The sequence below is a fragment of the Lonchura striata genome, chromosome 2, assembly GCF_046129695.1.
Source record: "Lonchura striata isolate bLonStr1 chromosome 2, bLonStr1.mat, whole genome shotgun sequence".
Taxonomy (NCBI): domain Eukaryota; kingdom Metazoa; phylum Chordata; class Aves; order Passeriformes; family Estrildidae; genus Lonchura; species Lonchura striata.
The window spans coordinates 66,898,241-66,913,433 of record NC_134604.1 but is presented as its reverse complement, the minus strand read 5'-3'; the positions used below and the strand labels follow the sequence as shown (position 1 = coordinate 66,913,433).

The following is a 15,193-nucleotide window of genomic DNA, read 5'->3' as shown; positions in this document are numbered from 1 at the left end:
CAGCTCCCGACCCTAGCAGCATAATTTAAGGTGTTGAAGTTTTAATGCCTGAATTCCTTGGAGGGGCGATGGAGGAACTGTGTGCAACATAGCCTGTGACACAACACAATGCTCTTCCACCAGTCTTGAAAAACTGTTTCAGGAAGGTTCCCCCTTCTGTTTCCTGCACACGTGGGTGTGGCACTTAGGGGCATGGTTTAGTGGTGGGTGTGACATTGCTAGTTTAAGGCTGGACTCAATGACCTTAGAGACCTTTTCCATACTTTTCCATTAATTCTATAATTCTATTAATGAGTTCTGGGGCATCACCTGAGATCCTTCTTGCTAAGATCAAAGGTATTGTGGGCAGGAGGTGTGGCTGTGCCTTCTGCAGGCTGTGAGATGCTCTGAGTGGTGAGGGTGCTGGCTGTAGGCCTGGCACGACATGGTACTGTTGCTCCCTAGCCTGCAGGGATTAACACTCACATCGAGTGAGCAAACAGGATCCAACAGAGACAGCAAATCTTCTCTTCCCTCCATGAAAATAGTTGAAAGGCCTTTGGAAATTGGTGCATTCAAGAGAGGCTTCAGATTTAGCATGAAGAGTGGGTGGGGTTTTATACCTTACCTCTTCCCTGCAGCCAGGCAGAGTTGCTTAAATCACCTCAAAGCTGAGGTCACAGGTATTTTTTTTGTAAGTGGAGCAGAATAAGTGGAGTGCAGACACACCATGTAGCTGTACTGTCATGCACTGCGTGCAGCTGGCACAGCACAGCTTCACCTCTAGGTATTATTGCAATTAAAATGATGAAATAGCAACAGCACAGGCATCCTCGACAATGATGTCTGTGTTTAGGCACGTTAGACTATGCTGATACTGATATCCTGATGCTATATTGGCATCACAGCTCTCATGGAGTTTTGCAATGTTTAAATCCTAACCCCTACCAAATTCCAACAAATACAGTCACAATCCTCCTTCCTGATACTTCTCTCTTGATACAACAAGGGGCAGAGCATCCTTATCTTTCCTCCCCAGCCTGAGCTGCCTGCAGGTGCTGTTGCAGTGCTTTGGTGCAGAACATTTCAAAGGCAGAAATAACACAGGAGGGAGTTCTCAGCAGAGTTTACAGAATGTTTCAGGGCACCTTAATCATATGTTATTTCTGTTCCTATTAGGTTAATGAATTTGCAGCACTGCTCAGCCCAAAAATAGACTCTGCTCCAGTCATCCATAAAAACTTTAGAAAGTGTTTAAAAATCATGAGTGTTTATGTTGCCTTTAATTATTTTCCATTTCAGTTGCCTGGATTTTCTTTTGAGACACATGTTTACATCAAGGCTATGATCCTACCTTGCACAAAAGATAAATCCACATTTGTTTCCAAGAATTAAAATTAGGTGGAGCTAAATTCTGCAGGATAATAAAGATATGAAGACATAAGCACAAGTATAAGTATCTCAAAGTGTAAAAGATGTATACCAGGGTATAAAGATACAGACTGCAATTTTCAAAGTTTCAGCTTGAGACAATGACAGACAATATCCTAAATTGCTTTCATTTTTTTTTTCTTTGGCTAAATTCCAAAATAATAGAGTCAGTCCCTCTTGTTTTTTCACAACCAGTCATTAAATGCCCCCTCTTTAAAATATACTTAGCTTACCTATTTATGTCACTGCAATAACATGCCAGGGAAAGAGGTCTTAGCTCATTTTTCACAGAGGAACAGAGAGAAACCACATAAATTTCTAGTTCTATATGATAAGAAAACTATTGAAAAAGTGGGTTTTTTATGATGTCTAGATATGCCACTCAGACTCCTGTAATTTCAGGACATAATGCAGTGGCACTAAAGCATCTGGGGTTTGAAAGTTGAAAAAGCCAGTTGTGGCTGTAAAGGTTTTGGGAACAACAGTGTTTGGGATCCCTCTAATTTTTTTGGATAGACCCAGAGAGCTGTGGTCTGGGTTGCTCAGTGGTGCACCTCCCTCCAGCCCTGTACATTCCTATTACATGTGTGATCCCAAAAGCTGCCCCTACCATTGACATATGAATACAGTTGGTTATGTTTGGCTTATTTTTCCTGAGAACATAAAACCAGCAATTTAATTAAGGTAATTTAATTTGTCTTCAAAACAATGCATAATGCATTAATTAAAGTAACTTAATTTGTCTTCAAAACAGAGTATTATTCATTTACCCTAAGGCATGAGACACATAGCACAAAGGGCAAAAAACATCAGAGGTACATGATTCTTACTCATACCTTCATCTTTCCACTTGACAGCTTTTGTGCTTTCTCATTTTCAGCTTCAAGGAGCATTTGTGTTGTATTAGCACCAGTCTGTTTTTACAGTGCTTTCCTTTGCCTTTAACTCCCTTCCTATCACACATTGCTTCTGGACAGCTTCTCTCAGGTGACTCAAAGGCCCCAGTTTTGCAAAGCTTTGTGAGAGTATAGTGTGAGAGCATAGTGTGATACTTCTCTGTCCTGAAAAAACAGAGATATTAGCAGTGTTGTGACCAAGGTGTTATCTTTTAGGTCCACAGTCCTCCTTGACTTTGTTGACTCTTTGGCTTGTGCTCAGCATCTCTTCATCTGCTTGATCATTTTCATTACCCCTGTTGACTAACTGCACAACAAATATCTTCATCTCACAAATGCATATGTGGAAGCAGAATATTAATTGAAAAAAAAAAAATCAGGCACATTTTTCTAGTTTCCTAGTAGAACTACTTGTTCCAAAATAACAGCCTTTGATGCATACCTATTATCAGCAAAAAAAAATGCTACATAATACTAAATAGTTATAAAAGGTAAGGTTTTATATAACTTCTAAGTTCTGATAATTAAAAAAAAATAATAAAAAATTTTGTAATTAGGCTGCATACATCCTATGAGTATACATCATATAAGTTATTCAAGGTAAACCTTGTGCCCATACAGATAGAATTTGTTAAGTTTATTTTATTAATAGAGTTCTGTTGTTGAGAATGTGCCCACATAGCACAAAAATATCCGATATGTAATGATAAAAAGTACTTCAAAAGAAACTATTTTAGCTACAGTTCAGCTGAGTCTTAGCTTAATCTAATGCCCACTTCAGTGGTAGATATGAACACACTTCACTCTAGGAACTTGGGAAACTCCAGTGAAGAACAGGCCTGTTGGCTTCATTGTTGTGTTTATTTCTTGGTGATACTGAATGTTTAGAGACTTGTGTGTTCCTGGAAGTTCTCACAGCAGGTAGCATTTGTAAGGAATCTGAACATACCATGTTCTTCTTTGCCCTTCAGAGTAACTAGGAAACCAGCCTCACCACAGAGGCCTCTCTCCCCTTCAGACCTTTTTTCATAGCTTTGGCATTTCTAACTAGCTGAGATGAATTGCTATTGGTAAAGATATCACAGAATTCAGTTCTTTAGCTGCAGCAAGAAAAGTATAAACTGAATGTTTCTCACCAGCAATATCAGTCAGAGCTGGCTCTCCCATTTGAAACAAAGCCAGCTAATGCCTCTGGGATGGATCTCAGGAGATAGGACAGAGCCGGCAGAGAGTCACACAAAACCTCTCCTCTCTTTAGTGCAGGATCTCTGGACTGTCCTAGTGTGCAGAACAGGGAAATCAAAACGGTTGCAAGGAAACCCCACCTATAATACAAAATAGCCCCATTAGTCTCTCCACGACAAAGACCTGGGAGTTATTTTGCTGGGTAGGTGGCCATGGGAACAGTGTGGTTATCATCACACAACAGAGACGGAAACCAGAACTTTCTCCAGGAATGGGGAAGCAGCCTCCAGGAATATCACAGGGAGCAGCAATTTCACAGCGAGAAGCAAGCTTCCTAAGATAGCATCACCAGTACAGAACACCACAAACATAAAAATTATCTAGGGAATCCTAAAATCGTTCTGAGCAGGAGGAAAGAAAATAAAGACTAGCACATACATTTGCTTTCTTGAGATAGTTGTCAAAGGTTAGGCAGGGTGTGAAGGCATGTAGCTGGATTTAGCTTCAACCTTGCATAGACTGGAGACACAAAGCTGAAGTTTGGGGAATAAAAGTGAGATTGCTTTATTTAATCTTTGCTTTTGGAAGAAGCTGGAGGTGAGAGCACAACTGAAAGCTGGCAGGACCATCCTTCTGCTAGAACCATACACAACTGCAGTAACTCTTCATTCATCTCCTCATCCAGCCTGGCAGGGATGGCAGCTGCCCATATTGAACCACATTTCAACTCTGGTCACACTGGAATGAATCCAGGATCATGTAATTGACTTCAATGAAGTTATTCTCTATTCATGCTTGCTAGCTGAGAATCTGGCCCATTATATCTAGGCAGCAATATCTAATAGAGAAAATACTGCCAAATTAAGGGAACAAGAAGAACAAAACTATGTGACATGAAGAAGAAACATTTTACATTATAAGGATTATAGAGGCCCTTTAGTTTAAGGACTTTATCACCATTGAAAGGACAGCTGGCTGAAATGCATTTCTATATATGCCTAGATTTTCTTTAAAGCCTCATTTGCTGTTTAGAAAGTGAAAAGAAAATGTATTGATTTTAACATTATTGAAATAAAAATGCTGCAGTTTGTTCAACACAGAACACTAATTCATTATACATCTATGAGCAGGACTCTTCCATTTAGAATTTCCTCTACATTAATTAAGAAGGCCTCTCTGCCCAAAATATATTGAAAATATATTTTCTCTGTGGGACCACTTTTCTATCAGTGCCAAATTCAATTTTGGGAAAAACACCGTGTTTTGCTCTGCTGGATAAACCCAGGTTGTCCCTGCTGTAGTGACCAACAAAAGATAGAGAAAAGGAATCAAGGTAAGGGAAATTTATCATCACTGATAAATCACTTATTTCCAATAAATTCAGATTAATTCTCGGCAGGGCTTGATGATACAGTATATCTGACTTTAGAGAAGCCAGTGGTGTAACAGAAACTCTGCAACCAATGTTATAAGAGTAGCAAAAAGTTACAGGTTTACTCCAGCAGTTCATTTGTTTAAGAAATACTGACATTTACTTTTTAGCAGGCAATGGACTGAATTGCCTCACCGCCTGTTGTACTAAGCTGGTATCATCCCATGCCATGTGCTCTGACTAATGCAGCAGAAATGCACTTGTATGCCCACACCTCATCTGGATGCTGTTTGTGTTGCTGCATGATCTGGAGGCACCCAGAAGGAAAATGAGTGGTGATGGACCCACCAGGGATGGGGTTTCTGCTATACCCACTTAGCAGTAGCATGCCACTTACCCACAATTTTCACTTAACCTTTGGATTTCACCTGGACTCACCAGAATATAGATTTATAAACTGATACAACACCAAGAAAGAGAAACGTGAAGAAGAGAAGAGAAATATGGCTGCTTACTAAGGAAAATGTATGTTAAATTGAGAAATGTGTTGGTTTGTTTTGGGTAGCTAGAAAGAGCTGTGGAACAATCCAGATAGGATTTAAGACAATTAAAAAAAAAAAAAATTTAGAGCACATATCTCAGCTTGCACTAACATCAAAGTGATGTTTTCTTGATTATTAAAAGTTGTAGCATGTAACTCTTTTCACACAAGATTGTATATAAAATAACACCCTAGGATGACAGGGGTCCTGTTAGACCATCATGGAAAATTCCCATGTGGAAGTGAAAATATCACAAGCCTGGAGTGGCAAACTGCCTGCTCAGGTTTGGACTTCTGATCTGGGTATCAACCCCTAGAGCTCTCCCACAGAAATTAATTTCATTATTCCTCTGCAAGAAAGAGCAGATTATTAATGTTTCAGCTACAGAAATTATCCCCCTGTGCTAGTGCAATGTATCTGTTAGAATTAGTTCTGTAAATCTGCATAATAATGGACAATATTCTCTTAAACTAATTTCCTGCAATCATCATTAATTGGCCAGCTTTCTAACACCTGGTACCAACATATTTTTCATCCAGCAAGTGCAGTGCCACACAATGGTAACAGCAGGTTTTTACCTAATCCCTCTGCATACACAAGCAAACATCAAATGTGCCTGTAACAAAGACACACAGACCAGCCTGACATTTGCTGATAACTCCCAGGAGATTCTCCCTCAGTTCACCTAGTCCTGCTCAAACAGATTTGCCAGTGGAAAAGATGATTTGAAATAATTTCAAACTAGATTAATTGCACTCACTTGAAAAGAATATCCTTCTCTTCTTCAGTGTGCACATATATTAGTCCAGCTGTAAGTGCAGCTAACACTTTGCAAAGTTTTCCAAAGCAATAATTATTTAATCTTAGGACAATTCACAATAGTTTGCTTAATAACGAAGTTATGCAAATAGATATACTTCATGCAAAGTTGTACACACACATACATGCACACACAAAATAAAATTTAAAAAAATTAAAAGTAGGCATTTAAAACTGTTTTCAAATTCCACTCACAGTTTCAAAGTTCAAGCATAAAACTTCTTGCCTTGCATCTGTAGCTCCAAGCTGTCTGTAAAGATAACACAGTCCATCAGATATCCTGGTTTTGTTTCCTTGCATAAAAATATCATCTGTGACAGGCACAGGAGCTTACTTCCAGGACCAGCCCCTTCGGCGGAGCACACCAATCGGGAAACCCGGGAGCACATGTGGAATGCTGCTTGCCTGCCCGCCGGTCACGGCCACGGGCAGCATCTGCTCTGCGGGACACGGCGGCTGCCAGATGAGCTCGGGTGTCACCGAAACACCGCGCTGGAGGTGCCACGGCCCCGGCGGTGCCCGGGTGTCCGCAGCCCGGCCCGGCCCGGCCCGGCCCGGCCACGGGAGGCTCTCACACAGAGCACCTCCGTGCCGCTGCTCCTGCTGCCCTAGGGACACCAGAGCCTGAGGCCAGGCGTTGTGCATAGCCCTTCCGGCATTATTCTTTAATGTTTTAATACAAATAATCTCATTTGCCATTATATTTAATGCCTCTTCACTTTTTCTTTTAGTTGCTATTCTAACCCCATTTATAGTTTTATATTCCAAACCTTATCCCTGGAAAACCATGCCTGTGGAAAAGTCCAGGGCATTGAAAGCTGGTAGCGCTCCTAACCCTTTGGGTCAGCCTCACCTGGGATTTCCTCCCTTTCCGCAGGGCTGTCTGCCCACAGGCTCCCCGCTCCTCCTGCCTCTGCCACGGCCGCCCGGTTGTTCCGTGCAAGCTCCCCACACAGCTCTGCTCTGTGCCTGTCAGGCAGAGAGGTCATTTTCTCCTTGCATCTGTTTAACTGGGTGACACGTAAATGCACACCGCTTAGGAATGGTATGGGGGGCACAGACGCCCCGCCGCCCTGCTCCCCGCTCCCAGCCCTCGCCCAGAAGCGGGCCGAGGGCACTGCGTGCCTGGTCTCTGGGGAGCGCAGCCGGAACGCAGCGCTCCAAGCCAAAGCCCAGACCGTACACAGGCGAGCATGATGAACTAACATCTGTAGGTCTGCTTTCACTCCTGGAAGGGCAAGTCACAACACGCTGGGAAGGGAAACCAGTAAACACACAATGCAAAAGCCGTGCCTTTTCCAGCTGAAGTAAGAGACCTAAAGGCCTTCCCCTCCTCACACCTCTCATAACCTCAGTGCTGGCTTTAACTCAGAGTAGCAGCTTTACTTGATCAGATAACCTGACTTTTGCATCCAGGGTGCAGGTTAGAGAGGACGGGCTGTAATAAATACTGCTGTCTCTAGTCTGAATAACTAGCTGGTTTAATTAATTTTTCTTCTAATTTCTAGTTTAGTAGATTAGTAATTCACTAAAGGGACATTTTACAATGTTTTCCAATGGTGGATTAACCAGGCTTGTTAAAAACCTAGACAAAGCTCCATTTTCCACCCTCAGAAGCCACTGGTTTCTCAGAGGAAAAATTCCCACAATGTCACTGAGACAGGACGGACTTCGGTCAGTGAAATAAGTTCCCGCCGGATTCAGGGTGGAATTTCCCATTTCCAGAGGCTAAGGTCAGCACACCCCAAGCAGGAAATAACTCTCCCTTAGCAAGAGCCAAGAACCTTGGTGGAAGTGCTTTCTTTCATCGGCCGCCGGTGGGGCGGGGAGGGGCCAGGAGGGACCGTCTTTGGCGTGCGGAAAGTCTTTTGCAAATCTGCAACAAGGAGCAAGTTCGTTATCATTTTCCAGCGGGAACGTTTTGTTCAGAGGTTTCCGAGCTGGGGGCAGCTGGGGCAAGGCAGGCCGGAGGTTTTCCTGCCTGATCCTGGTTCCGCACCCAGGAGTGGTTCTGCAGAGGGGTAGAGTTAGGTCAGCCTGCCTGGCTCTACCTAGGGCTGGGACAAACCTTCAGCCTCTTTTGCTGCCGAAGATGCACTGTCTGGCAGCACTTCGGAGGGAGAGGCAGAGAACAAAAATGTTGAGTCTTGTAAAACGGGTATTTCCACTGTGTCTGAGACCTTGCTGGGGTGATGCAAGGGAACCTGACCAGAAACCTTCCTGTACAGCCAGGGCAGAGGTTGTTCAGAGGCTCACTGGCTTCCCACAAGCTTTTAAAGGGTCTTGCTCCATTTCTCATTTTTTGGTCCTACCTGAGGTCAAACCTCCCAAGGAGACAGTTTTGCCACACCCAGACCCAGGCCCACATGGCAGTGACAAGTGTCACCGTGAATCTGCACTGGCACATGGGAGCCCTGCACACAGTGGCACTGCCTGAGCCCTCTGCCTGTGGGTACCTGCTGTGGCTGCAGAGGGGTTGGCACAGGTGGCCCAAATTTGCATTGAGCCTGGCAAACTCAGCCTGATAGATGGTGTTTTATGTGCAGCCAAGCCAGGTTTTGAAAGCTAAGCATGTGCACACATAAATGGCTGAGATTTAACAAGTCACCTTACCATGGCAGTGAGAGATGGACAGTCCTGACATTTCTCTCAGCCTATTTACTTGTTAGCACTTTCTTCCCTGCAGGACAAGTGTGCCATCTATTAATTCCCAGCTATATTGCATCTCAGTGAATTGTCCTTTTCCTTTATTCTCAGCATATATTTTTTTCCTCTCCTTTTAGTCCTGATTATGTCTGACAATGTCCAACCAAATTTCTATCCTCAGTATTTACAGCTTGCAAATATTCATTGGTTTATTACATTGCCTCTGAACCACTACTTCACCAAGGTCTGTGTATATTTCCCCTCATGAATCTGTTCCTCCAGACCCCCAGTTTTTTGCTGTTCTTTCCTGTAGAGTTTGCAGGCTTTGTTTGGTTTTAAAAGACAGTGGAGGGAAGTTTAATTCTCTTTTCTTTAAAGAAGGGCGATAGCTGGATGAGATTAAACACATGCTAAGGAGAGTTTCAGGAAAACTTGCATTTGAGATGGCCAGTTCTAAACTTCATACTTGTTCCCTCTTATTTGCCACATTTGTTTGGATCACTAGCATTTTATGCAGCACCCCCTTTTGTCAAACACACAAATACATATTTCATTGTCCGGGGTAAATGCATTGACTTCATGAAGCCCCCTGGACAGACGCATCTGTGGGCAAACATCTGTATGACTGCAGTCTCAGGATGGGACCTTCAGTGATACCTAGGAATCCAACCTGCACCATTGCCAATAAGGTGGGGTTTTCTGCAGCCAAAATGCAGAACCAGGAGGAGCTTCAGCCCTGCCTGAAATATCGATCACAGGTGGCTGCTGGGTCAATGGTTACTGAGAAGGTCACACTGGTACCTGTCTCTGTCTCTGTATCTCCCCTCCATTACCCCAAGGCTGAAGTGCAAACAGGCATCTGAGTAAAGAGAAATCTGTTGCAACACGGTGTGAGTACAACAAGTGTCTCCAACCTTTGTCACCAGATGCTGTCTGGTTTCCTTTGGCACAAATTGTACTTTACACTGCTAAGGATCTCACTGGAATCTCACTATCCTTACTAAGATTTAGTGGGAGCTGAAGGAGAAAAAATAATCTCAAGAGATTTTAAGTGAGGTTTGATTATTCATGGGAGCAGCAGGGGAATGGTAAAATTTTCCTGGATTTGTTGTGAGCTTCTGGCATTGCACCAGACTGCTGTTTTCCAACCACTCTCTTTTTCTGGATGCTCTTAAATCCAGACTGCAACTTTAGATAAGTGAAATTATGCATAGATGATGAAGAATCAGAGGACAATTCAGGGCTGCCCTCCATCTGGTTTATTTTGAGTACTTAAAGGAATTTTGACTCCTTACAGATCCTGGGAAAAAAGTTAAATCATGTACCTTTTGTATAACTCCCTCCACCACGGGCTATTCCCTGTCGACTCTGTCTGCAATGCAGCAACCAGAGAGAACAAGGTCTGTAATTTTAGTTTAGGTATATTTGGGCTTATTTTTACTCACACAAGCTACAGCAAGCTGTAGCAGGGCTACAGATGCCATTTCAGCTGCAGTGTTTCCATTAAGGCTGATTGGTAAATCAACTCAAAAGCAAACAAAAGCAATGTAAAAATGGACAAGATAAAGGAAAATAAATGAGTGTTTAACAACAATATCTACTTGTCTTTGCAATAGTTTTCATGGTCTTGTGGTTTAGGCCTGTTTTATAGTTCTTTTAATTTCATGAAATGTGTGGCATGCTGTCAGTGTTTTTTTAGCTATTGAAATAACTCATAAGCAATGTTTTATCAAAAATCTCATAGCAAGGATTTTAAAATAATACCTGAATTGAATTAAATCCTATCATGTTGCCCTAGAATGATTTCTTAAGAATGTGGAAATGGGAAAAAAAAATTCCTATCTAAAATTCTTCATAACTTACACCAAGAAAAGGGAAGAATGCCTTCCAGCTGGTCTGATTAACAGCTAATTAACATCCCTAGATGATTTTAGTTAGCAGCTAGAAGTATCACCCAGGTCAGAAATTAATTTAAAAAAATAAATATAATTAGCTGCTGAACTGCATTTCCCTCTCAGAAAGGTCAAAATTGTGGTTTAAAAGACTTTTTTTCCAGTAAAGCTAGCAGTTTTCAGCTTCATAAAATGAGCACTTTGAGGATGAATCCAAATATTCTAGACTGAACTTCTGAGGGAAAATGTTTCTATGAATCAGCTCAACCAGCTCCCCTCAACAATAGAGCACTTGTAACTGCGATAGCAGTGTCCACTTTTCATTAATATGCAGCTATCAGTGTGGTGAGTCACATTATAAAGCATTTAACAACTGTTCTCATAAATATCATACACCATCTGGCAACTGAATCAAAAGGCTACATGCCAGTTTTACTTTGGGATAGAAAGGTCTGTTTTAAATTTGCACCCATAGTCTCCAAAAATTAGTATAGAGATAGGTCATCCCACCCAATTCTCCAAAAGTACAACTGAGCATGAAAATAAAATTTCAGTGGGATATTTTGACATTGTACTGTTTGTTCTCATTGCAAGTCAGAATTACAGGACTTGAAATTTTCATTATTCATGTCAAAAGACACCAATCTTTTTTTTTCTTTTTTTAATATTCTTAGGGAAGATGTCTAAGATGTCTACATTAAGTTTCATACAAAATTACATTGAAATGAAGTGTTCTGACATGCCCAAAATACAAAGAAATTTTGTTCTGAATTTGCTGGAGTGACATAAAATACTTTGCTTCATAGCAATTCAGTTTGAGATTTCCACTTGGTGACAACATCACCTCATCTCTCAGGAATGCTGGCTCCTGCCATCATCCCATCACTCAGGCTGGACACTGATTAGGTCACACAAGAAGGCCTGGAAGTCCCCTGATGCAGCTCACTCAGTGACAAAGCATGGGAGACTTAACAAGAGGAAGCTTTGGCCATTATCACTGCATTGGCAAACACTGCACAGTTGGAATTCAATTTCTACTCAGACTGCTGAGGTTTATTGTCCTGACATAGAAGTTAAGGGCATTTTGGTCAGAAAGGGCTTGAATGCTTATAAGATGTATTAATTAGTCTGATGAAATGTACTTGTCAGAATACACTTCTGCCCTGTTACCCATACATTTTTCGGTTTCCATTTCTCAGAAATAAACCAATTATTATCTAACCCCTTTCACTGAAGCTGCCTCCAGTCAATTATAGAGTATGAACTTAAACTGGCTGCACTCCAGAGGTTATAGTGGGAGGGAAGGAACTGTGGAGGTGATAGAGGGACTGAACGTGACTCGAATATCCCATGGGGAGCTGGAGGTGAAGATATATTATAGTGCATGGGCCCAAAGGAGCAGATATGCAAGAGGTAAGCAGGAACAAATCAATATATAGAGTATAAAAATAAAATCCTACCAAATTATGTATATCTCCTTTTCTCAAGTGAATGTTAGAAAAAAACTATATAGAAGTCTCCCTGAGCACAGTTTCAGAACAAGGGATACAAACTCCCAGGGGAGGGAAACCTGCTATGTGCAACTTACTGTCCTGCTCTGCGGTAACTGTGCCCCTCAAAGATCAAGTGTTGCCTTCTAAATGCAAACAGAAAACTCTACCTTCTAAATGTCCCTGTTTCTCCACCCCCACCCTGTCAGCTGGCTACAGCACTATCCCATTTCTGAACACCAGGTTCACAAGGTACTTCACAGACATGTCTAAAAGCCTTCCACACTGCCCATACAGAAATTTTGGCCCTCAGAGCCTGGCACCATCAGCTTTGACCAGTCTTGCAAAGCACTGGCAAAAGTTTTAGAAAGGAATACTGAAGTATTGAAAACTCTCAATGAATTCTGCATAGAAATACAAAATTGAAACAACTTCCCTCCAATTGTGACCAACGGTCCATTGCTGGTGATAAGATCTTTCTGTAAGTATAAAACTGCAGGCAGCAGCACTCTTGTGTATTTATTTATTGCACTGTTTTTGATGGTTGTGCCCTTCTGATTCACTAAAGCAGCTATCTACATTCTGGCTTATTTGAGACTGGTGGCTATAGCAGTAAGAATTCATACGATGTCTAAGAGATCATCATGTGCAACTATGAGCAAGAAGGACAGCCCTTTCATTCTCATAATTTTTACACAGTTTAAAGCTCTCAGATATGGAAGTGGGAGAAGATTCAGAAAAGTAAGATACACTGTTTCTTCCCAGTCTAATCATAATACTTATATTGAAACCAGAGGTGAGAGAAAGTGGCTGGCATGAGATATACCAAAACAGGGCCCTAAACTGTGTGGGGTGCATATTTCAGCACCTCTGGAGGGCTCATACCATTACTCTTTATATGCTATGATATACTGTTATTCATTATTCCATTTAGTGTCGTTTTCTTGCTTCTTAGAGCACCAACTTCTTTATCTAGCATAAACTTTCTGGAAATTATTTGTATTTAAAGAAATCACTTGAACCAATTTGATTTATGAAGTTGTGTTTCCATTAATCTCCTCCTTGATCATCTCTGTCTTAAGGCAAATGATTCACAGCAGGTGAGACAGTTCCCTGTCATACCTCCACACACCAGTTTCGGCACAACAGAGCAGCTCTGACCCTTCAAACTCCCACCTAAACTTTCCCAGGGATAGACTTTTGGCTTGGTGCTCAGGTTTCTTAACTCACAGAGGAAGAGTAGAGCTGTGGTCTGGAGTTTCATCACTGAGTCCTGGGTTGCAGCCTCCCTGAGAAGCAAGGCCTCCAGCCACATATCTTTGTTCTTAGAGCTGAACTTCTAATGCTGTCAGAATCAAACAGAATTCAGAGTTCTCGAATCTGTGTGTAGCATTAAGATCTCCTTGTTCTACAAGTATATTAAAAATACTGAATGTGTCATATCAGGCTCAGTCTCACCACCAATGTGCATATTGTGAGAAACTCATGTCCTTACCTTGCTCTGGGCAGAGCTGAACTACTTCTGCCTTTGATCCAAGCAATAGAAGGGAAAGTGGATGCCTTAGGAGCATGCCAGCCATAGGTTCATGTATTATGCTTGCCAAGATTGTATGGTTTTCTGCTTTTGGAACAAAATTGTGGCATGCTTTTCTCTTTTTGGCAAGTCGACGCATCTTGGCAATGGCACATTTCAGGCTTGTGTGTGCTTGAACATTCATGGAAAATGTACTGTTCCAACACCCCACATGACTCCAGCACAAATAATAATCCTATTTTTTTTTCTCCATAGGAGCATTCTCAGGAACATATCATAAGCTCACAGAAATGCTGGTTGTGAGGGACCTCTGGGGTTCATCCTTCAGCTCAATTGTCAGCACTTGGTCAGGTCAGTCATGATTTTTCTAATTGAGTCTTCAAGACTCATTCCAAGGATAAGGATTCCACCACCACTCTCATTAGGCTCTCAAACTGTTTCCCAAACTCTATCCTGAACCTCTCAGAACACAGTCTGTGGCCATTGCCTCTTCTGCAACTGGGCATCTTCCACTTCCAAGAAATCCTTGATTCTGTAGTATTTTTATGGGTATCCATTGGCATAGCTGTGGGCTGCTATTTCATTACCTCCTGGTGTCTTTTTCACCCTAGACACCTCAGCACCTCCTTCACGTAACAGTCTTTAGGCCCAAAGCTGGACACTGTTCCAGATGGGCCAGTGCCAAGCAGAGGGGGTAGTAACAGTTCTGGCTTTGGTCCCAGCAATGGAGCTGAGGAAGCAGTCTTCTTCCTCTGCAATGGAAGCCCAGGCTGGATCATATTTAGCCTGGCACCTGGGTCCTTAAGTTCTTTTCAGTCAACAGGGCCAGGCTGACTCAGCCACTAGTTTCCAGTCTCTTCTGGTGCAGGGGTTATCCTGCCATACACAGGGCTTTACCCTTTTCCTTGCTGAAGGGAAAGTGGAATGACCTCTCAAGGTTCTCAAGATGTTGAACTGAAGCACAGGATACCAGTTTTTTTACTTCACCTCTAACTAGTGTATTGTGAAGTTTTCTGTTAGTCATTTCAGAGACAATTTTCAGATTTAGCACCTGTAGTACTAACCACAGACCTCAACTAGAATTATGGAGGCTTCATATCTCTGCAAAAGTAGCAAAACTGCGCCATTTTATCTTAGTTCAGGTTGGAAGGGACCTTTAAAGGTCATCTAGTCCAACCACCCTGCAATGAGCAGGGACATCTTCAACTAGATCAGGTTGCTCAGAGCTTGATCCAACCTGGCCTTGAATATTTCTAGGAATCCTAAGGATTTGCATTCAAGAAGAGAAACAGAAGAAAGCACATAGAGAAGAAAAAGTACATGAGGTAGGTTTTGTTGGTATTACACATTCAGGGACAGTCAAGGTCATAGAATCATAGAATCAAAGACTCATCAAATGCCTTGGGT

The 15,193-nt window shown here is 42.1% G+C and overlaps 1 protein-coding gene across 1 annotated transcript in view; it reads right to left on the bottom strand.

The window, feature by feature from the left end:
- STARD13 (StAR related lipid transfer domain containing 13) overlaps nt 1-6,510 on the bottom strand; it is a 286,742-nt gene extending 280,232 nt beyond the window's left edge. Inside the window, exons 1-2 of the mRNA XM_077781433.1 lie at nt 6,420-6,510; nt 3,443-3,631 (exon numbers count right to left, since the gene is read on the bottom strand). The gene's annotated coding sequence lies outside the window, so the exon portion shown is untranslated. The remainder of the gene's footprint in view (nt 1-3,442; nt 3,632-6,419) is intronic.
- Nucleotides 6,511-15,193: the final 8,683 nt, after the last annotated feature.